Here is a 23,972-nt window from a genome sequence, read left to right as displayed (position 1 = left end):
TATATAGGATACTCGGAAACAACTTCAAAACCTGACGACAAAATAAGACAAAAGATAAAGACCAAACTGAGCTTTCGGCTCTATGGACAGTCGAAAATTTGTCGGAAAAATGGAAAAAAGTCATAACTCGAGAACGAAATGCTGAATCGAAGTCGGATGAAAAGAGACATTCATTGTTTTTAATCCTAAATATCATTAATGCACAATTGGATGTGGTGCAGAGACGGCGGAATGGTAACCCCTAAAGAAATTAGGAATTTTTGGGGGGTATTCTACGAAAACTAAAAGCAGAAAATATTTACTAACGTCAGAAAGAGCACTTTGATTCATGAGAGGCTATATGGGGAGCAAATTCTGGATGCAAATAAGTATCTACGCTTAAAAGATGTCAGCACATATGGGAGAATATGTTCTGAGTTAAAGCTACAAAATTTTAGATGATTCCTGACATGAAGAAAACTATAGACTATCATGGGTGCACAAATACGTCAATTAGGAGCAGTAGTCCGCCGAAAATTTGACTGTAAGATGCTGAAAATGTAATGACTCGAGAACGGCGTGTCACATCAAGGTACGATAAAAAAAGGAAAAGGCTTAGCAGTTGTTCAACCCAAGATTCCTCTAATGTATCAGTGGATGTAGGACAGAGGCTATCGATAAAGCTATTTGTGTGTTTTTCTCCAATTATTGTATTATTATTTCTGAGATGTACTATAGAAATATGATTCTGATCAGCGGCGCAAATCTGTCTGCAACATTGGGGTGAAAGAGCTTTCAAAAGTGATGTTCAAAATATTTATGGACTCACATTTCTCCTAAAAAAGCAACTTCAAATTGGATTATTGGGAGGGAACATGTCCCCCTCATTCCCCTGGGATTTGGGCTAGTGATTTTGATTCATGAGAAAAGTTAATGATAAAATAGTAAGAAGCCAATGTAGTTTCTGGATAGTGACAAAATGGAGCTTAAGAATCCTAACTATTTGGTACGCTTAAAATTAAAGGAAAACGTCGTATTCATGATATTATCGTATAGTAAGTGCTGTATATTCAATAATATTATTCGCAAATAACGAAAAAAAGTCCAAAGATGAAACATATAACAATTGATAGATTTCAATGAGCTGAACGCAAATTCATTGAGCTGGAAGTGCAAATTCTCATGCGTAGTTTTCAGGAAAATCAATAAAAGAAGTTTAAGGTAACTGTTATAGATCGATATTCTTAAAAAAGATATATTGTACGTTACTATGTAGGATTGCAAATTTAATATTGCACCAATCTTTCGATTTGCTTCTGAAATACAACTTGACGGTGTTAAACATCTATGCCACTTTTGGATTGTAGTCAATGTATTTATATGAGGAATTGTATTTCTTTTTTCTTTGCAATGAACTGCAATTTTGGGGTTTGTTTTTAAGATGATGGAGTACCAATATGAAAATGTAGAAGGTTATGTATATAGCTTCATACTAAATTTACACGTAGCTGTTACTGGGGTCCAGACAGTTATTTCATCGGGGGATCAACTCCTGCAAGTTGGTTGCAACAAATTCTTACTAGAAAGTCGTGAGTTAAGTAAACAAAGCATTTTGCTCTACTTCAAATGTGTTAAAACTTTATCATTTTATGTATCCCTTCATAAATCCAAAAATATGGTAGTCATAAGGGACTAGATCAGAAGTGTACGGAGGGTGTTAGAAGGTATACAGAGAATGGTCTTCCACTTTTCTCTTCATCCATCACATAAATTCTCCTGCTGAAAAACGCGTTACAACCCACGTACATCTGTTTATGTTTATCACATTTTGTCCATAATCCTGTCTCAGTTCTTGAAGAATTTCCGTCTGTTTTTTCCCCATGGGACACAAGAATCGAATGACACTACACACCTCAAATTTTGTGTAATATCCTAGTTGCTTTACCGTTTTCTAACTAGCCTGGTCACCGGAAGAAACAACGTGCTGCACTCGTAGCTGTCAGACATATATTACACTTCGACATCTAGTACATTTACAAATTATAACTACAGAATGCAATACACTAGATTGTACAGCTACATTCACGTTTCGTTTTGATACTTCTGATATATATATATTGCAAATTCATTTTTAAAAAAACGTTTAATCAAATTTAAAGAAGAAATCAGTAACATTCATTAAATCCCAGTTCACTTCAAAGAAAACAAAAAAATACTTCCTATGTAAATCAGCGAGCTATAAAATAAAGATAACATAGTTACTCAACATCATTACGTATATATTAGTACCTATTCTCATCATAAAATAACTCGATTATTGAATGAAATTAGTGCATTTAATTCATAGCAAGAAAATCTCTTAGACTGCATTACTTGTTAAAAATGCCTCCTTTAGATGATTTGCGAAAGCGTCAAAAATCGTTGTCTGCTTGAGGATGAAGCCACTAGACGGTTTCATTACCTATTCTAGTTAATGCTCTGTTGCTAAGTTCGAAGATTGATGAAGGCTCGGTCTGAAGAAGATCACCTCCTTCGACCACGTTACAACTCCCTGAAAATCTACTAAGGCGGCCAACTCAAAGATTAATCCATTCTCTTCATCTCCTTCTTTGCTCTGGTCTTTGTACTCTAAAAAAGAAAGATAATCTATAGCACAGAGCTATAACAGTACTTTGCTTATGAAAATTTGATGAAGATTGGTAAAGATATATATTATTGGATTTTCTTGTGTGGAGTTCGTTTTCATAAAGAATGAAGGTCGTGTTATGTTGTAACTGTGTATGATAGAAGTTGTGAGGAAATTAATAATGAAAAGGAAGGTAATAAGTGAATAAGTTCATAATGGAAAAAGATAAATTTCAAAAATAACGTTTTTATTGAAGTAAAATGGGTAAAGGATATATTATTCTCGGCATTTGTAGAACACCTCAAGAGTCTTCCAAATTTCTCAAACGTCTTCCACTCATTCTACTGTTTGACTTTTCTTCTTTAATGCTATAGTAGCTTATATTTAAAAAACAACACATAAACACACTTTTCCATTATTCTAAATCAAATTTTCATAAGTAAGTTTCCTTACAATTTTATATATTTTTCTCTTTCGGAAAAGATTAATTCGAATTTCAATACATTAATAATTACGCTATATTTTCCACTTTGATATTGGATGCGTTTAGTGCACAAGGAATCAAATACAAATTCGGTCATTTAGGATATATTTTATTATAAAATCTCTATCTAAAATTCATTTTAGAACTTAAAATGTGAATGTCCATATATTGTAATTGACCTTTATAATTAAAAAAATAATGAAAACATTGTTAAGTTTCTCATGTAATGCGTACCGTTCACTTTATGTCTCTTTATCAAACGACTTTGTAATTGGACTTAATTTCCTTTGGATTCGTATTTTCTGCTTTAAGTATGTTTACAATGATTTGTTGGATTAGAAATGTAAACTTTAATTATTTTGCCGTTTTCATTTTATTTATTTTCTTTTTTTTCTTTCTTTTGCTAGCTATATTCAATAGTTAGTTATTAGTGTAGTTAGTGAACTCCAGTATTTTGATTGAAAAAAGTATATTTTGTTTCTTGATATCCAATGTATTATCGACTAACAAAACACTCAATAAACATTCATATGTTGTCTATCTACTGTTGAAACATTAATATTACTGCCGAAACGGGGAGAAAGTGATAATGCCAATTTGTAAGCTAAGACATTGAAGTTTTACAAATACGCTTTGTGGAATGGATTATTTGGTCAGACGTTATAAGTAATAAACATTTCAGTGATACAAAGGATATTGTATCTATATAAATATCATCAATATTGAACTTTTTATATATTACAAAATACTGAAATGAATTAGCTTCAATTTTATTTTCTTTAACTTTAATTCAACTACTCCACTTCTATACACTTGACAAGTTTGATCAATCAGTTATATATTTTATATATATTAGCAAATATTGATCAGTCTCTTTCCTCTATAATTTCTTTATCCTAAATCATACAGGGTCTTTGAAGAAGAATGGCTTAGTTTGTGAGAGTTGGCAAGAATTGTGGAACTTGGATAGTAGAATGATAAATTCTTTTGTTTGACAACTTAAATAGTTCATTTAATGCAAAATCGAATACAGTACTTCCAGAATCTACTTAGAGTTCGTTTTCATATCAGCATATTTATATGTTTGCACTAGTAATAGTATGACACGTCCAGACAATAATTAACTTCATTTCAAACTCTGTCGAGCATTTCTGGCATAATAATGCCAATTGTTTCGTTGATTCTTACTTTCAGAAGTTTACATGATCGACTTTAACACCGTACACATTACCTTTAATAAAACTCCACAAGAAAAAAGAAAATAGAAATATATTGACATACAAACGCCGTTTAACATTTTTTTCACAGTCTAATGGATTCTGATAGCACTTTATGTTTTATTTTATTTTTATTTTTTGCAATAAATGAACTATTTAATTTGTCAAACAAAATAACGTATCATTTAACCACTCACTATCATTCTTACACAGTAACCTCACGAAATCTCATTATTCTTTCTCAAAGACTTTGTAGCTACCCATTACACCATCTTCCTATTTTTCTTCTTAACATTAGACCACCCAGCACTCTTACGCATACACATTTTTCTCTTTATTGAAATTATATTATGTTTTATCATAACTATCCTCTTTGTATTCAGCTGCTTACGAAGTGATCGGTATGTAATTCTCTATCAGTAGCAGATCCCCCTCTTTTTCCTTGAGTTTTACCATCAATACTTTTCCACCTAATTTCACAAATTCCTACCAAATCTAGGTTATACTTTAACTACAAGTAACTTTAAATTTGTTTTAACGTGAGAGAAAGAGAAAGAAGTGAAATCTTTCAGTTTTACGTTCCACGATTATGAGGTGTAGGTTGAAGGAGAGAATAATGATAAGAAATGAATGAAGTAATGGTGGAATTTAAAAAGTGGGAGGAAGCGAAAGAACCCCGAGAAAACTCACGTACACGATATTTGGTCATCATAAAGTCCACTTGTTGCCAACTGGGATCGAACCAGGGACTCTACGCTCCAGAGAGTAAAACTCTGCCACTGCTCTACTGCAGACCACTGAAAGAGAAAGGTTAGTTATGAGTACAGTCGTAAAAGGATGTAAAATCATTCATTACAGTCCTTAGTTCGTTTTACCTTTTTAAAAATAACTACAATGACAGTGTATATCACACGCGACTTTACACAGTCCATCTGATTTTTTGATCAAACTTTCAATTAAGGTAGATGTCACCTCTTTAATAAGCATGTAAAATATTTTCCTCTGCAAACCTCTGGTTTAATAGTTGGGGCCATTATTGTCGGGGTTTGGGTTTAACTAAATTTTAGCTAAAATTTCCCTAAATATTATTACCAAGAATTAGGAAGAAATGCAAGGAATAAAGCTATGCCGTTAAGTAAACGCAATGTATATTGATTTACTGCAAGATTTACTGTAAATCAATGAATGATAGTGCTGGTTTCATTTCGGAATTAAATATTAGTTACATATTGTATTGTTTAATTATTTCTGAATAATATATAATTCTATAATTTCCTTTGTTACCTCATTCTACTACAAACAAACAAAACTACCCATAGCTAGAAATGTACTTGCATTTAAAAGAAACAAGATTTTAATCCTGTGAAAAGTCCATGACTATGTTAATGCGCTTTCTGATCGTTGTCTTTACAATTACTTTCAAAAGTAGATTTTTTTAAAAAAAAAAAATTATGGTAATGAAACCTCTTTTTCACGAGATAAAGTTGATGGTTGAAAAAAAAGTGAAGCTGAACTAATCTGAAGATCAAAATCAAGATGATAAAAGTTTCCCTATTATATCTTTGTATTGTTCGAAAGTTTATCTTCCTGTTCTTCTGATTGTCAAGTTTTCTTCTAACTTTTCTTCTTTGCCATTTAAAGTTTTCAATTCCTTTGGCAAATGTCGTCAAAAATTATGTTTTCTCTCTCTTTATATAGACATATCTACAATTTTAAATGCAATAATGCTAAAACAATTTTCTGTAAATACTCCAAGCTGAATAATATTACATGTTTAACCTTGTTGAGGCATATTATTTAAAATTATACAAAAAGTCATTCTAAATTTCTTTTCTTCAATAATTTTAATTCAATACATTTCTAGGTTCTGCTTTCTAAAGAGGACTCACATGGCATAAGAGGCACTTTACACACAATTTTTCAATTAATTCGTTGTTCGTTTTCAAATCTTGTGTCCATTCAGATTGGTTGAACTTATAATCAAATAGAATGATAACCTTTTTCGTGAGTATATGTGTTACAGTTTTAAAGAACGCGACGCATATAAAATCTAAACTCGACACATATATTAGGTAAAAGATAAGCTTAATTAGTGTTAGTAATATTACATATGTATTCAAAAAACATAACTTTTTTAATAATTACATTTTCTAAAATATATAGTCGCTAACATCCGAAAATAGATTGTACCTTTCTAAACTAACACAAACATTTTTATGTCTATGTTTGTGTATTAGTTGTTTTGTCCGAAGGCAGTTTCTAGTAGTCCTCTTACCATAGCGTAACTACTCGGGACCACTAAGCCAGATCTCTTATAGATTTATGATTACAAATCGGAAAACATAAAAGTTACAATTTAATGTAAGTGCTACACTAAATTCAGTCTTGAAGTACCCTTATATGCAATGATAATGTAAGCTGTGTAAGTGTATTACTAATTTTCACTTGTCAATTACTGATTTCATATAGCTACTGTTACCAAATTTAAACTAATGCAAATATTATTCTATCATATCTTATTTGTTGTCATAAATCAGTTCACACATAATCGTATGTCCTCCTAACACATTATCTTCACGATATTTATATTAGTTCTACAATTATGTTACTCTTTTATCCTGCCCAACCTCCAATATGTTCAACTGAGGTGGGGATATGCTCTTATGTCACATATGTCCTTTAAAGTTGCACCCCTTAAACTTTAACATCATTGGAAATTAACTGGTTATCAGTCATAGAAGTCTCTATTTACGTGTATCATAATTCTTAACTACTGCTTCGTTACTGCAGATCGGCCATAAAGTCAAAGATTTTATCTTCATCTTTCTATCAACTAACTGGCGTTCAACAAGTCATTGATTGCTAACCATAATTACAGCTTACAATTCTATGTTTAATTCCCAACAACATTCCTCTTTGCTTTATCCCTTTCTATTTATATTTATTCATTGTGTTACCCATCCTCATTCACCTTGACTTCGTCATACATTCTCTTTTTTTCTATATTCATTCAAATAATTCAGATGTACAAGTGCTGTCCACATTTGGAATATTTTATACACATCCAAATCATACAACAATGATGATTTTTGTGTCTGTATAACACGATTCCTTTAGATTGGCCATCCTTAATAGTAAAGGTCCCTTGAGGGTTATGATATTCATGTTATCCTCATGACAAGCTGTTAAATCTTTCTTTTAATTAACTATATTATTGGAACTCTTCCAAATTATCTAATTTAACTGTAATACACTATTTCTCAACTCCACAAGCTACCAAATTACTAATGACCCTGCTTCTCCTTTAATATAAATCCAACTTCTTCAAGATACTATTTATTTAACTTATTAATCTTAACAGATTCGATCATCGACATCTTTATGTTTCTTTTAAATTCAATCAACTTCCACTATAGTATTCATACTAAAACTCATTAGATATTTTCCAAGTACATGCTTACTGTCTTCATCATCAATATACAACAAATCTACATAGCAACGCTCTTCTTTTTCTTTTACCAACTTGTTACTAACTTTAAACACTTTCCATTCTTCATGCTCCCAGCACAAGCTTCCATAAGATTTCTTGAAAACCTTGACTCATTGATCTGGAGTTTTCCTAAGCACATTAATGCAGTACCTAAAATCCAAAGACTGAAACCTTACCATACTTATTCAATTTCTTTCCCTGGTGTTCTGACCTCTTACCGTACTCTAGACCTGATGAGGATGAAAAGAATTGGCTACCGAAAGTAGTTAATTCTTCTAAAATTGTCGTCTGATTATTGTTTGAAATTATCTCAATTTAAAAGACTTCAGATTTATTGTTTATTTTACAAAGTAGATGAATGAAAATTCTTTAATTATTCTTTACTCATAGAACATTACTCTAATTACAGTGACTTTATTCTTATTAAGCCAGTCGAGTACAAGAAACTTTGTTCAAGAAACTCAAGAAATCTTATTTATTTATTTATTTATGAGGAAGAGAATTAAACAAATTGATTTTCGTAACTTTAACTTGCACTTTGGTTTATCACTATTAGCACGATAAACAATTTCGTTTATTCTTTACTTCTATAATTATATCCTTTATTATTATTATTATTATTATTATTATTATTATTATTATTATTATTATTATTATTATTATTATTATTATTATTATTATTATTATTATTATCTACAAAATTAGAAATCTTGTTTCTTACTGACAACCAAAACTTTAGTTGAATGTATTGCCGAAAAATATTTGTAGTCAACCGATGTTTTCTCAGTATAATGCAATTATGTAAATAAAAGTCGGAAACTTCATACCCGTTTGGAGTTTGAGAAACTTCCTTTATTGAAATTCTGAGATAGTGCTTTCTTTAATTCCTTAGTGGAACATTCTGTATAAAGGCCCATTTCTACTGCAATTGTTACTGTTTGTACTGTAAACGCTATAATACTCGTCTGTGAGGAATTTATTAATAAACGAAGTTTATACTTATTGGAAAAATAGTTTTGCTTATTACATCAAGAATTATTACACCATAATTGGTGACATTCACATATTCCTTTAGCCTGTCCTCTGATTGAGGAACGAAATTCTACTTCAGAGTCAGTATGTCAACAAACTAAACCATAGAGACATACATTTTAGTGCATTAAGTCTATATTGAAAATCTTGCAGATGTTAATGTGAATGGTTGACTATGGTTGACCGAAATGGTCTTTCAATGTGAATGAAGATGAAAAACTTTGGCAGACAAAAGAACTAAATGTTTTAGGAAAAGAAGAAAAATGGGAGTAAAACTTGGATTTTTAATCAATGAAAGACGTTTCTCGCAGCACAACCAATGAGTAATCTGAGATGACTAGGGTGGGGAGAAAAAATAGCCTCCATTTTCTCGCTTCACTGCAAACGGTTGCATCGCATCGCATTGCTGCGACCACATTTCGTTCTAAGACTTACGAACATCGATCTTTCAGCAGCCAACAGGACCCCGGGAAACCTGAATAGTCCAGGGAAGCACTAAAATGCACGTGGCATAGACAAAAGAAATATCAACTTCTGATTGTAGTAGTCCTTTGGGTTATGTTACACTAAGCCAAATCTGCTCTACCGTAGCGCTCTTTAACAAGACTAGCTGCTTCCATGAGTAAATGCCAAAATGTAAAATATTAATATTATAGCTTTTTCCTATTTTATCTTAAAATGATCTGAAATTAAAAATTTTAGTTTTTCGTACCACGAATAAACCCTTTAGGCTTAAGAAGATTGGATGATTAATGAAAGTGGAAGATTATAAATATTTGGTAGGGTGAAAATGCGTGAGAAAACGGTAGAATCTCGAGAAATCTCGTGGACAAGATGTGCCCTCTACATGTTGATGTACCCATGAATTGAACCAAAGACTTCGCACATCATACGTGAGCACTCTACCATTTTTTTTAAAATTTCCTCTTTCTTATATTCTCCTTGTTCCACTGTACAAGATTACTGAGTTTGACAGGGACACTAACAGAGAAACATCGAGGATAGTTGAAATACATACATGCTACTACACCCACCCATGTTATTTTAAATTACAGTAAGGTTAAAAAAATCTTGAAAACAATATGCATTTTAGACTATATAATTTTCTAAATGTAATAAAATGCTTAATTGCTTTCTGCTGACAATATACAATTTACAATATACAATATTTTGAAAGGGGATAATTATATATACTGTAAAATTAAGCTAAAACTTGTATCTAAATCGTCGGAGTTAGCTAATGGCAATACGAAACATGAATTATTCATACTAAACGGTCAGCTTTATCGTGTTTGTTCATTGTATTCTTTTCACTGTCAATTTCATGAAATAAACGTACCCAAACAAGGCAATTGGCATTTGCTATTTATGATCCCTTAGTAAAAATGAATCCTATTAAAGTAGGAGGTCACCCTTTACGTTTGCCAACTTCTTCGTTTTCGTAGCAGTGATAGACATGGCAGCTGATTATTAAAATGGGTGCAATTGCATCTAACAAGTAAGGATGAAAATAAATAAAGGTAAAATGGGTAAATTCAACAAACATTTCTATCCTCCTTATAGTTATCATTGTATATATATAGAAATACATTATTGCAAATGATTCATCGGGCTTTGTATGAATGTATTTCACTTTAAAATAAACAAAACTTTAAAGTATGCTCTTTCGATTGGTTATTAGTACAAATAGGTGGGCATTAAATATTTGAAGTTATAAGACTGTAATAACCCTGTCAGAACATGTCCGTAAGATCTGTCGATGTAGCTTTAAAATTATTGTCACTGCACAATTGCTAATATTTTTATTTTATTTATACTTTAAAAATTGAAATTCCATCACAAGAAAATTTCTAGTTAATTAAGTTTCAGTGCTCTTATTATCTCTTCCACTAGTTATAAAACCAATATAAATTTAAGATAACTGTTTTTAAGAAAAAATATTGCCCTCTAACATATGAAAGAAACATTAAATCTATAAGCTTTCGGAATAGTTGATATATATTGTAGAAGACACAAAAGGAATAAAAACGTAAAGGTAAACAGCAAAAAATAAACTTACTGTATACATATACTTTATTTATTTATTTATTTATTTATTTATTTATTTATTTATTTGCCATCAACACAACAGGCATAAGCCCAATTATAGTGTTTGTGTATTACATAATACATGTACAATAGTTTTCTTAAACATAGAGTTCATATTACATATGTCAATTTATTGTGTTCGATACATATTTTGTTATAAGTGGAACACATTCTCCAGATTGGTGATTTCAATAATACGTTGCTTCTTGCTTTTTTTGTAATAGAACAGGCCAGAGTTGTCAGCATGAGTTTTAAGTGTCGAGACATGAAAATTTAGTGTTGATATGAGATCCGTGCAATTAAACTCGTTTTGTACTATTTTATGGAAAAAAATGAGATTTATCACATTTCGCCTTTGTTCAAGTGTAGGGATACAGAAGTTGTCTATTAATGTTAGATAATTTTCATAATATGGATAGATTCCAGTTTGCTTGTAGGTCAAGTATTTGATAAATTTAGATTGGAACTTTTCCAGTTGGTGTCGGTATTCCTGTTGTGATGGGTTCCAGATCACAGCAGAATATTCCAGTTTTGATCGACATAGGAATAATACATTTTTGTTAGTGTGGTAATATTGTTAAATTCCTCTCCAGTTCTAATTTAGTCAATTTGTTGATCACAAATGAACAAATTTCGGTAACGTTTTCCCTTAGATACAACTACTTAGTATTATGCAACTGTACTTCGTTTTTATATACTTCATCAGTATATAATATGATCATATGATCCATGTGTTAACAGGCATTGAGCGCATGTACTATAAATCATAAAGATTTATTATTATTATTATTATTATTATTATTATTATTATTATTATTATTATTATTATTATTATTATTATTATTGTCGTAGTAGAAATAGTAGTAGTAATAATAATAGTAGTTACAACAGTATAAAATTAGCAGCCGATATATTTAGTCTTTATCCTATTCTGTTTTGAAAAGTTGTTGTAAACTCATAGTAAATCCTTCGCAAAATAATCCTGTAAATTTGTCACTCTCAAATTATTCATGAGAACTCCTATTCTTTCCTCACCAAGACATAATATGATAGAAATACAACTATGTTCAATACAAGGATTCATAAATATGTGAGTTTAGAGTAGTGGATTCATTGTTTCACTTGGAGTGACCGAGGATGAGAGAAGCAACAGCTTTCGAAAATTCTAGAGCATCATCCACGTGGAAATTAGGTAAAATATGAAAACCCAGCAGTTCTTCCCTTTTAACTTTCCTCTTTGGCAGCTGCACCGTACGTCAGATCCTAGTTATGGGCCAAACCTGTAGTGAGACACAGATTTTTTCTTCTGCCAAAACAGAACTTTTATCTCTAATTGCGACCTTACCCTATGTAATTGTGGAGCGTTTTCGGAACAGAAAATCGATAACCTTTAGTTGTAATATTTAGCTGTTCCAAAACAAACAGTGAGTGGTATAAGCCTCAAGGACAAATAATGTTTCGTATTGTGAAAACTAATCGATAACACTTCAACATTACGTACAGTAAAAAAAAGAAAAGAAAAGAAAGCGGAAATTTGTATTAATCTATTTCTGTACAAATATTTATTTTATTTTTATACTGTTATCAATATTGGAGAACCCATTTAAATAGTGTTGAAACGAAGCTGAGATACAAACGGAAAAGAACTCGTGTGAACATTTGTTGTCCTACATATTACGCGTATTTACTATCAATTTTTATTGAAATCAAATGCTACAAGTATTATCCAAGTATAGTTTTTTGTTATAAATGTATATAAAGATAAATGAAAGATTGGAATTCCCCACATTTGCCATGAAAATAATATGGTAAACTACTTCGGTTATAAAGGAATTTGAAAGATAAATTATCTGTGAAAAGATTATTTTAGTTGAGAGTACAAAATTTATTGACACTCATTCTTTCGCTAAAAGTTAAAAGAGTCCATAAAAATGTCCTCAAAGTCTCACTTTCATTGCAGAATATCAATCATTGTCAAACTATGTACTTCGGTACTCTAGTGTTACACAGCGGATCCACTGGTCTGATGGGAGAAAGTTAGGATATCGAAACTAATTAATGATGTAGATCTTTCAAAAACATAATAATAACTATTTTTCGATATTTGAGTCAAGGAGTTGTAGTTTCATAAGTAAAATTTCTTTATGACTAGCAATACAAAATAACTTGGCATTTGTTGTATTTTAAAAAGTGATTTTTGACGGATGTCCCGCATGATTTTAAATTACACAGTTAGTGTGCCACTGAAGAAAAGGAAAATCAGTGCATAAAAGAGTATGTGACAAGGAAAACAAAATACAAGGAAAGTGTTGTTCTTATTTGTAAGTTTCACGAGTATTTAAATACAGTTATATATATCTGTTGAACCTTTTTGTGGATAAAAGCTTTACTTTTCGTTGATTTTTGTGCATGATTAGAATCAAATAAATGAGTTCATTGTTCGTTGTGATGTCTTCATGTGGTCAGTGTTAAGATTGAATTCGTTTACCAGATTCGAGTCTGTATTTGTATTGGTTCCTAATTACATACGTTATGAAAGCTACTTTTTGTTGGTTGTTTTGTTTGGAAGCCAGCACATGTATTTGAGGGTTTGTTAACTGATTATTATGATTTTACATGCTTCAACTATGCTTCATGTGTTTTCTTTTCTAGATTAATAGGCCTTAAAAAATGATGACTGTATTTGATAGAACGAAATTGTACTTACATGTATTATGGACTTTTAATAATTACTTTAGACCGTATGAGTTTAAGTTGGGCAACATAGTGTCCAAAGACTTTCTTGTTAATCTCACTTTTCATTCTTCTATATTTAACCCATCTCTCCATCATCATTTACTTCCTTTATTATGAAGAACAAAACTGCAGGACGCTAAACACGATTTCATTTCACTGCATAAAGCTTCGTCTTAATTTCCTTTACAGATTGTACATTAAAACACTTTGAAGTTTTATTCACGCAATTGTTTTAACGCAAACCCATCTGTAAATATAGATATATTTAATTAGTGTTCCTTTATTATTATCATTATTATTGCTATATTTTATTAAGTATTCTTTTAATTCTTAATTGAGATCATTTTTCTTTACTAAAACGTAAACGCAGCAATCAGTTGAATTTCACCCTTTGATCTTCTTGAAAGTCCCATGTGGAATGTTAGAGGTGACAATAAAAGCTACTATGCGAAGAAGTGTTGTTTACAAACAGCATCTTAGTGGTCTTAAATGGTAAGTATATCCCATACATGTTTACAGAAAGTGATCTTGGTGTTGTGAAAATAAATAACCAGTTTAAGGAGTTACTTTCCAAAAGAGTGAAGTATGGAAAATGTGGTTATGATAGGATATTGATTTAGGTCATTCAGAGCACAAAGCAATCAAGGCAAATTAAACATAAAGTTTATACTTTCCTTTTAAGCACATGGAAAAGTTAACACTATATTTTGCATTATAACAACTATTTACAATACCTGGATATGAATGTTTAAAGTTCTGAAACTAGTTTCAAATAGTATTAAGGTCTTAAAGGTGAGGTATGTCGAAAATGAAAAAAGTGAACTTGATTCCCTTGTACACACAACGCACGATTTGTTACATTAAAAATATTTGAGAAAGACGGCAAAGTTTTATTAACAATAGTAAACTTTGCTAAATGTTTGGTACTAAATAGAGACGAAATATGTTCGAGAGCATATTTTGTTACAATTGATACAGATGTTATTAGTATACGTGACATCTAAATAAAATAATCAATCTAGTCTTTCACGAAATATTAACAATAATATTCCACGTTTTTTTTTTTTTTTTTTTTTTTTTTTGGTCTTTAGTTTAAAACCGTAGCAGTCACGTTTAACCATGACACTCCAGTTTTTATGTTGCACTCGAATTATTATGTAATACAGGAAATAATTCATTTATTTGTGATAAGAACGGGAATATCAACCTTCAAAATCTTGGTCTTTACTAACACTCTTACTGGTTTTCGCCTTGCGTCAGTTGTTCATGTTTTACAATAACTGTAGTCTGATTCACTGGTTCGTGACATAAACATTGAAGTGGGATTTTCAGTACAAACTTCCTTGTTCCCTGTTCCTAATTTTCCACGTGCTCTCTAACTCATCGAAAAACGTACCTGATGTAATATTAAAGGAAATAATATTAATCTATCAAATTTTTAATGTATATTCTCAGGATTAATTATGCAGCCAGGTAAATAGATTATTTCGAAAACAAGTATGGATTATGTTACAGATTGATTAGAAGCGAGATTACGTTATCTCAGAGTACGGCCGTTAACTCATCAAGATATTTGGTGTATTTGCTAAGCAATACTCAGAGGTTTAATTTGCCAAATATTGTACCAGTATGTCTACAAATGAAAAATGTGTGTATCAAATATGAGAACCTGTTCTAAATTCTCAGTGCTACTAAACTGATAAGAAGGAGAAAATGGAAATGAATCATACATGATGTTGTTCACTAAGATCTCACGTGTTCTGAGTCAAACTTATAACCATTCACAAGAAGGTGAAATCTCTCCCTCTAACAAGTCATGCTCTTAATTGAAATAAGTAGTTTTTTTTATGAGACCCAGTGTTAGAAGTTTGACACGTTTATAATTTTGAACGCGGTTATTCTTTTCACAACAACACAATGCTAAACTTTCTTGTGGCCAAATGGTTAACTTTATTACCTTTGGTGTGAAAAACATAGATTCGATCCCCGTTAGAATGTCTTGTGATTTAGAGCTAACACTAAACTACAAGTCTACATCTAATATGGTCTTAGTACTCAAAAGGAACAAATAATTCCAAACAAACTAAAATTACTGTTCTCTCATTCAGATTCCTTTAGTTGATATTGTAAGGATCCCCACCTTACAGTGTGAGCACGTGTTATTCAAGCAACACATGTTATTGTTTATAAGCAGCAGACGATACACAAAACCAGGGAAAAGACTTACAAGTAAGGGACCATATGGTTGTCGCGCAAATCAGATGCAGACATACGCCATCTGATTGAGCATGAAAAGATATGGAGAACACAGAAATTTAAGGTGCTAAGGGCCATAGGGAGCGGAGCGAGGAAAGAGGAAACATTGAATGTCGGCAAAATTGGAGAAAGTCAGGAATGACGGGAAAAGTTAATTTCGTGCGAACAGGGGAAGAAAGTCAACCAAAACAAAGAAACTAAACATAACAAGGGCACCAAGGACGAAGAAAGATCATAATCAGGGTTGCCATCCGGACCGCAGTGTTGCCAGCGCTGCATAACATTGATATGGAAGATATAGCACAGTAAGCAATTCATGCACAAGAAAAAATATTAGTAACACAAAAGACAATTGAAAAGACTCTGTACACGTGCGTAAAAAGGTTTAACGTAGTTGTGAGTGAAAATTACACAAGCGTGAATACAAATGGAGGAAAATAGAGAACAGTACGCACCATTTGTAGTTTAATTGCAGTTGATGTGAAGATCACGAATGATCTTCGAATCACGAATGTCTATATTTGTCCTCCCTCATGTATATTATTCACTCACGACTATCGTTAAACCTTTTTACGCACGTGTACAGAGTTTTTTCAATTGTCTTTTGTGTTACTAATATTTTTCCTTGTGCATCAATTGCTATACTGTGCTATACCTTCCATATCAATGTTATGCAGCGCTGGCAACACTGCGGTCCGGATGGCAACCCTGATTATGATCTTTCTTCGTCCTTGGTGCCCTTGTTATGTTTAGTTTCTTTCTTTTGGTTGACTTTCTTTCCCTGTTCGCACGAAATTAACTTTTCCCGTCATTCCTGACTTTCTCCAATTTTGCCGACATTCAATGTTTCCTCTTTCCTCGCTCCGCTCCCTATGGCCCTTAGCACCTTAAATTTCTGTGTTCTCCATGTCTTTTCATGCTCAATCAGATGGCGTATGTCTGCATCTGATTTGCGCGACAACCATATGGTCCCTTACTTGTTAGAACAGCACGATGAGAACCGAAGAGGAACGAGCCACCCATAAATGGCCTATAAAAATGGACTCAAAGAAGACGAAAGCAACCATTGACCACTGATCGCTTAACTTACACGTGCTCCGGAGGTCGCCCTGGACGAAGGAGTACTACCCTTCCTAAAATCTCTGGAGGCTGCCTTGAGTGAAGGGGATTCGTAACCACAAACTAAACCTCACGAGGCTCTCATAAGCTAAGGAGGTTACCAAAGGACCAAGTCCTAAAGTCGCTTCAAGAAGTCCTGGAGGCTGCTATGAGCTAAAGGGGTTGGTTCTCTATAAAACAATTCCTTCCTTCACCTCTCTGGTAATAAGGAAAATTTAAGATATTAACTTTGCAGACACAAAGACTATTTTGCAATATTTTGTAAAACAAATTAGGTGAAGGGCTAGAATTCCGAACTATCATTGTCTCTACCCACACAAATATTACAATATTGGTCTATTCGTCCGCAAGACAGTATACTTATGCTAAATTATTCAATAAAGATGAGGTTGAAGACTAGAAAGGAGCATTTTCTCCCATGAATTGAATTTGAATGTTCTCTTTTAACGCAGTAAACAAGTCGTACTGTTCAAAGAAATGTCCGAACTCCTACTTGCACTTTTATTCTAGCCATGTATAGTATTTGCACCTGAGTGCGAGCGTATGGAAGGCACAAGGATCACCTACTTTCTATGTAAGAGGAATATTTCCAGGAATATTTCTATTTATATAGAAATATAAGAGGAATATTTCTATATATTCCAGGAATATTTTTTGATGGTATGTTAAGATTTGAAACTTTCAAGGGCATATATAAGTAAATGCAAAGAAAACAAAATACATGGAAGTTCGTCGGGATCGTAATACGGCAAATTATGGATGTGTTAAAATATCAAGTAATACTTTTGATAAAGTGAATACTTTCAAATATTTAGGATCAATATTAACAGACCAAAACCATATTCACGAAAAAATTAAATGTCGACTACAAGCAGGTAATTCGTATTATTATTCACTTCAAAATCTCTTGTCGCGAATTCTGGCGAAGAATTTGAAGCTTAAAATATATAAAACGATAATCATTCCTGTTATTCTATATGGTTGCGAAACATGGTTGCTTACTCTGAGAAAGAATGTAGACTGAAAGTATTTGAGAACAAAATCCTGAAACGAATATTCGAACCTAAGAGGAACTGGAATGGGGAATGGCGGAAATTTCATAACGAGGAACTACACAATTTATATCGTTTCTAAACATTATTATACCAATCAAATCTAGGAGGCTCAAGTGGACAGGTCATGTATCCAAAATAGAAGAAAGTAAGAGCACTTTCAAAGTCTTAATTGGAAGTCCAATCGGAAAACGGCCATTAGGAAGGCCTAAGCGCAGATGGAAGGACAATATTAAGGAGGACATGATAGATCTGACAGAAATAGGAGTACAAAATAGAAACTGGATCTAGTTGGCTAAATACAGAAGTCAGTGAAGAGCTATTTTGAACGTAGTATTGAACCTCCAGGTTCCATAGGCCATAGAGTTATACATGCATTTCTTTATTTTCAGAAAAGTGGAGGTGATCTCTCTTAATCCTTTAAATGACAGAAACAAGTCATTTATAGAGTTTGGCACAATATTATTAAACAGTTAGGTAAGACTAATATACTGTACTTACTTCAGATGAACAAATCAAATGTCTTTGTTGAAGAATATTTAAAAGAGAGTTACATGATCGATTTCTTGGAGGCTATATGAGATGGAAGCTATTGTTTAAAGTAGGATCAGAGCCAGTACTCCTGTTTTTATCCGACACTATTACTATCAATGGGAATCAAACCGAAGACCATGTACTCAGGAGACGGCTAGTATCCAGCTGATGAAACATCATATATGCATAATGCTTCTGTTAAATAATACTTGAGCACTGTACAAGATCAGTTAGTCGGGTTCGATTCCCGGCGGGAGCTCATGTGGTTCGGATTCCACGTTAATCAGTAGGTCCCGTCTCGTATAGCCTCGCTGCTGAAATGGACGTTGAACTCAAAATCATCTCAAATCAAATCAAGATCAGGTATTAGTGTGAATACAGATACTGTCGATAGAATGTTATTTGTTGAAAATGGCAAATTTAAGAATGTGATAAACTGCATTAGAAACTATTAGATATAGAAATGAATTTTAACGAGCTTATAAAAACATTTCAGAAATGAAACAAAACTATGCTTACTTGTTTTACAAGGCTGCGTTACGTCTAAGAACCATGACAAATGTAGTTGTGCAATATTCCTATAAGCGTCTATGTTATAGACGCGCAATATGTAGTTTCGTGAACTCAATTGTCGTGTATAGTAATAAAAACATTATGTCTTTTGTGTCAACAATAAGACGTCGTTAACATTTCTCCAGACGCATTATTTTGTTACCTAGCATTGCTGTTGGTTGGTTAGGTGGGTACATATCATTGAGTCGTCAGAAAAAGCATTTTATGGCTACTTTTCTCACTACATTGGCGTGAAGACTCTGAAGCCGTATTGATCCCCAAGACGTTCTCTCAAGCTATAAATTTATCCCTAGAACAAGGCTTTCGAACCACAAACAAGCCAATAGCCTCTCTAAGATTCTATTTTCGTCGAAGACAACTTCGGATTGTCATACAGTTCTCCTTACCTCTCTTTTCCCTCGCTTCCTAAAGATCGTTTTAGGTTCTCTTTTTATTCTCAAGAAGTTGTTAATTTTTTTCGACGCCAAAGAACAAGAATCTTACCCGAAGCAAAGTTAGTTGAAAGTTTAGCTCAACTTAAGTTCAAGAATTGTCCTCTTAATTAAATTAATGAATCTAATTTATTATCGAATTTCTAACAACAGTAGTAGCTACTAAGTTTGAGAACAATGTTTAGCACAAACCAGAAATCATATGGTTCATAAAAAAATTAAAAAGTTGTTCGATATAGAGCTATCGTACTTATAAAATTAAAATATAGCTTGGCTACAAGTTGGCTAATTACTTTACATACCTAGTGAAACCAGATAGTTAGTAGAGTTTTAAACTATAATACTTCATTTTAATATGTAAATGTTAGATTCTGAAATAAACCATAACTTAAAATTCTACAATCCCAATAGTGAACTTCTAGCAATTCTTTTTTTTATAAACTTCTACCTCATTACAAATGACACCCTGTGGTATCTGTATTTGCTTCGTGACATGTGATTTATCCCATAATATTCTTTTTCTACATATTTGAAAATATTAGAGCCACTTTAGTGCAGTCGGTAAGGCATCTACCTTTGCGGCCTGTGTTCGATTCCCGGGTGAGAGCGAGAACATTTTTTCGCTCTATTCTCATTCCAATACGAGTCTAAAGTCCATCCGGTCTCTTTAAATGAGTACTTTAGAACAATCTGAAGAAGTATAGAACACTGAGACATGGTTCTGACTACATTATCTCCATGAGTAGCTAAGGAACAAAGCGTATAGTTACTTTTATACACAGGCCTTGGTCCTTCATAGTCAGTCTCGAAAGGAAGACAAATTTCATTGTACTATTTGAAAATCTTAATCTATGTTACGAATGGTTGCCCCAGACGGCCAATAACTTTAAAACGAAAGCTCCATATCCAATCATATTAGTTCCATGTCTATTCTATCAATTGTTTATAAAATAGAATGGTTTCGTTGTTAAGCATTTATTCATAAAAACCTCTTTCTTTATCTACTGTACCGAAACAGTTTATTGAAAATGGACTAACATTAAAAATAAATAGCAGAAATAAGAATTGCAGTTCCATTTAATTAGCAATTAAAAATTTTCAGTTCTCATGTTTGATATGAAATAATTTAACTTGCATATTTTAGAGTTATATATAATCCGAGGAGGGCGAAGAATAACTAGGATGTACTAGGCATAAAATTGTATAATGGATTTCCGAGTGAATTATCTTCAAGTCCCATGAATGTGTTTAAACATAAAATATACAATTGGCTATTAGAAAGACCGTTTTATTATTAGATGAATACTTTATGCAAATTAAATGTGAAAGTTAACATATTGTAATTTTGATGTATACTTTGACGTTGTCTATTGCCATAATTGGTTCAAGGACAATAAATTTATTATTATTATTATTATTATTATTATTATTATTATTATTATTATTATTATTATTATTATTATTATTAATTATTATTATTATTATTATACCTAAAGCTTTATGTGATTGTCTTTTCAAAAAATGTCAATGCAATAAACAAGAAATTAGTATTTTGTGGTAGAAGAAGTGATATATATACGAAACAGCCAAGTAGCTTGTTGTGTGATCGATGTCCGCACGCTGCCTTCTTGATAAACATCAGAGGAACAACTTGCGTGACCAGCTGCAATGCTGGCAGTAGTGGCTGAATAAGAAGGGAAGGGAGAATGCCTCAGTCAATGACGTAACAATATGGCGACAGTCATTCAGTGAGTCTCTCTGTCCTGTTTCCTCTTTCGCTCCTGCTGTGAATCTCATGACCCATCTCTTTGTTGATATTTCCCTTAAGACCTAACCGAGGAGGGTGAAAAGTAAACCAGGTTGTCTCCGACGTTTTTAAATTAATTAAAGCCACCTACTTTTCTCTTTCCTCGTGTTGTTATTTCTATTTCGGAACAATGTCTCTCAATCGAGAGAATTGTGAAATATATATATTTTTTAAATATTCTCATTATGAGTACCAAGAAAAGGAGCTTTACTTGATTGATTGCTCCTTTTCTGATGCAACGAAATTTTCAAGGTCTTTTTCACTTTTCTGACAAAAACAGTTCTCGGAATATTACAATAAAATAAACTAAGTTGCCGGAAATTCAAGAAATTTGAAACATTTTGCAAACAACATGAAGAGTAATTTAATAAATAATAATGGAAGAATAATAATAATCCTCATCTTCAAATTATTAATTAATGCTCTTGTCTTTCGTGTAGAATACGTACCCGGCTATAGTTTTTGATGGGTGTATCTGTGATTATCATCCTGTGGTCTGTTAATCCATGTCTTATAAGGTCTTACAGTTTTGGTGCTGAAATAGGATATATATGTCCTGTACATTTAAAATTATCTTTCTTTCTCCGTTAGAATTATTTATACATACCAAGAAAAAAGTATCTGGCATACTAAAAAACGTAGGTTACATGCGTAAATCCTGTAGTTTTGGACTTAACGTACGACTATATATAGAATATCCTGCAGGAAACGTATAACTGAAAACATGTGTGTTTTATAATATTTTTCTTATGAGTGTTCTACCCATACGTACTTTCCGTATGAAAGAAGAAAACTGCATATAGACGGTAAGGATCACACATACAGACGAACATATATAGCTGGCATATGTAACATATAGTATGTAATATACAAAAGACTGTTAGATGCTAGACATCCTGCAGGGGCATGATGTAACAACTAAGCAAGAAGAAAAGTGATTTAATTTTAATCGACCAGTTCAAGTACTGTCTTCTTTTCTGCCTTATATTTCAAAGTGTTTCTTATTTCCGGGTGCAGCGTATTTTCGATACAACAAAATATCTACACCAGAAACAGAAGTCTGTTACTAGTTGTTGATTTGAACTTTATCTCCCTTGCAATATCGAAATTATATGAGACGTGAACCTACAGTACACTTTGACGTGAGATCTAAACTTTACGAGCTCGCATTAGAAATTAAAAACCCGGATTTCCCCCGCCTAAGGTGCATGTGCTGGCCAAATAGTCCCGAAGGACTTCTCAAATGAAACATTAGTAAGAAGGAAAATATCACTACAATCATCTCATAAAAGTTAGAGACATAGACAAATGAAATAACTGTTTTATCTGTTTAAAGTTGTGAAATTTATAATTCAAATTTTATTAGACATATTAATGTTTGAAACTTTGTTTAAAAGGATTTGAGTCCAAATGCAGGTAATACTTTTTGAAACTCTTAGAACCACCAGTTTGAAATTATAAAGGTAACCAAGAACGTTCTGTCGCTTTTTCACTCACCACCTTCAAACATTGATATATCATCTATGACGTACCTGGAAGTTCAAGAATAGTCTCCATTAGCATCGACGACCTTCTGCCAACGTTCTTGAAGGCCGTGGATTCCATCGTGCTAGAACTTGGTGGGCCGTGAAGTTTAGAAGGTATCAAGTGCATTTTGCACCTCTACTAGGATTTGACCTGGCGTTCTCTAAGATGATTTTTCAAGGAATAGAACAAGTAACAATCGGACGGTGCAATGTCCGAGTAGTATGGCGGATACAATAGTGTTTCCCATCCAAGGAGTAGAATGGTGTCTTGAGTCATCCTAGCCACATGGGGTTTAGCGTTGTCCTGTAAGAGGAGGACCCCTTTGTAATTCAGAAGTGCTGCCTCCAGAGTTTTGAGTTTTTCTTGAGCACAATCCAACTGCTGACAGTACACAGTTGCGTTGATGCTTTGACCAGCTGGTATCAATTCCCGATGCACAATGCCGCGAGCAGTCCACCAAACACACAGGAGGATCTTCCGGTGCAGTGCTGGTTTCGGATGTTTTGGAACCGGTTCATGGGATGCTAACCAATGATGATGGCGCCGTTGACTTCGTACAAAAGCCACTTTTCATCACGTGTCAACACCCTTCCCAGAAATGGCTCTTTCCTCAGACGGGACAGCAAAGAAACACAGGTGTCGGTTCGCGTTTCCTCCTGGCCCGGAGTCAAACCATGTGAGACCCATCGACCCAATTTGTAGTGCTTCCCAAGGTGATGGAGGTGTTGCCAAATGGTTTCTCCACTAACAGTGAATTGTAGTCCCAGTTCCTCATATGTTTGGCCAATATTCGCCTCAATTGCTTCCTGAAGATCTTCATTTTGTACACGTGTTGATCTTCCGGCACGTGATGCATCTTTGAGCGTTTCGTCACCGTCCTCAAACTTGTTAAACCACCGCTCCACTGTCTGCTAGTTACGACACCCTCATCAAAGACCTGGCATATCTTTCCCCCCGACGTTTGCCACCAGTTTGAACTCGTACAGGATACACGCCCTTATGACACTATGTGGAGGACCCA

At 33.0% G+C, this 23,972-nt stretch overlaps 1 protein-coding gene across 3 annotated transcripts in view; it reads left to right on the top strand.

Moving 5' to 3' along the window:
- The window catches only part of LOC145678532 (uncharacterized), a 537,693-nt gene that overhangs the window by 327,825 nt on the left and 185,896 nt on the right, over positions 1–23,972 (top strand). The window lies entirely within an intron of this gene.

Source organism: Thermobia domestica, chromosome 2 (assembly GCF_964235325.1).
Source record: "Thermobia domestica chromosome 2, izTheDome1.hap1.1, whole genome shotgun sequence".
Classification (NCBI taxonomy): Eukaryota; Metazoa; Arthropoda; class Insecta; order Zygentoma; family Lepismatidae; genus Thermobia; species Thermobia domestica.
This window is presented reverse-complemented; position numbering and strand designations above follow the sequence as displayed.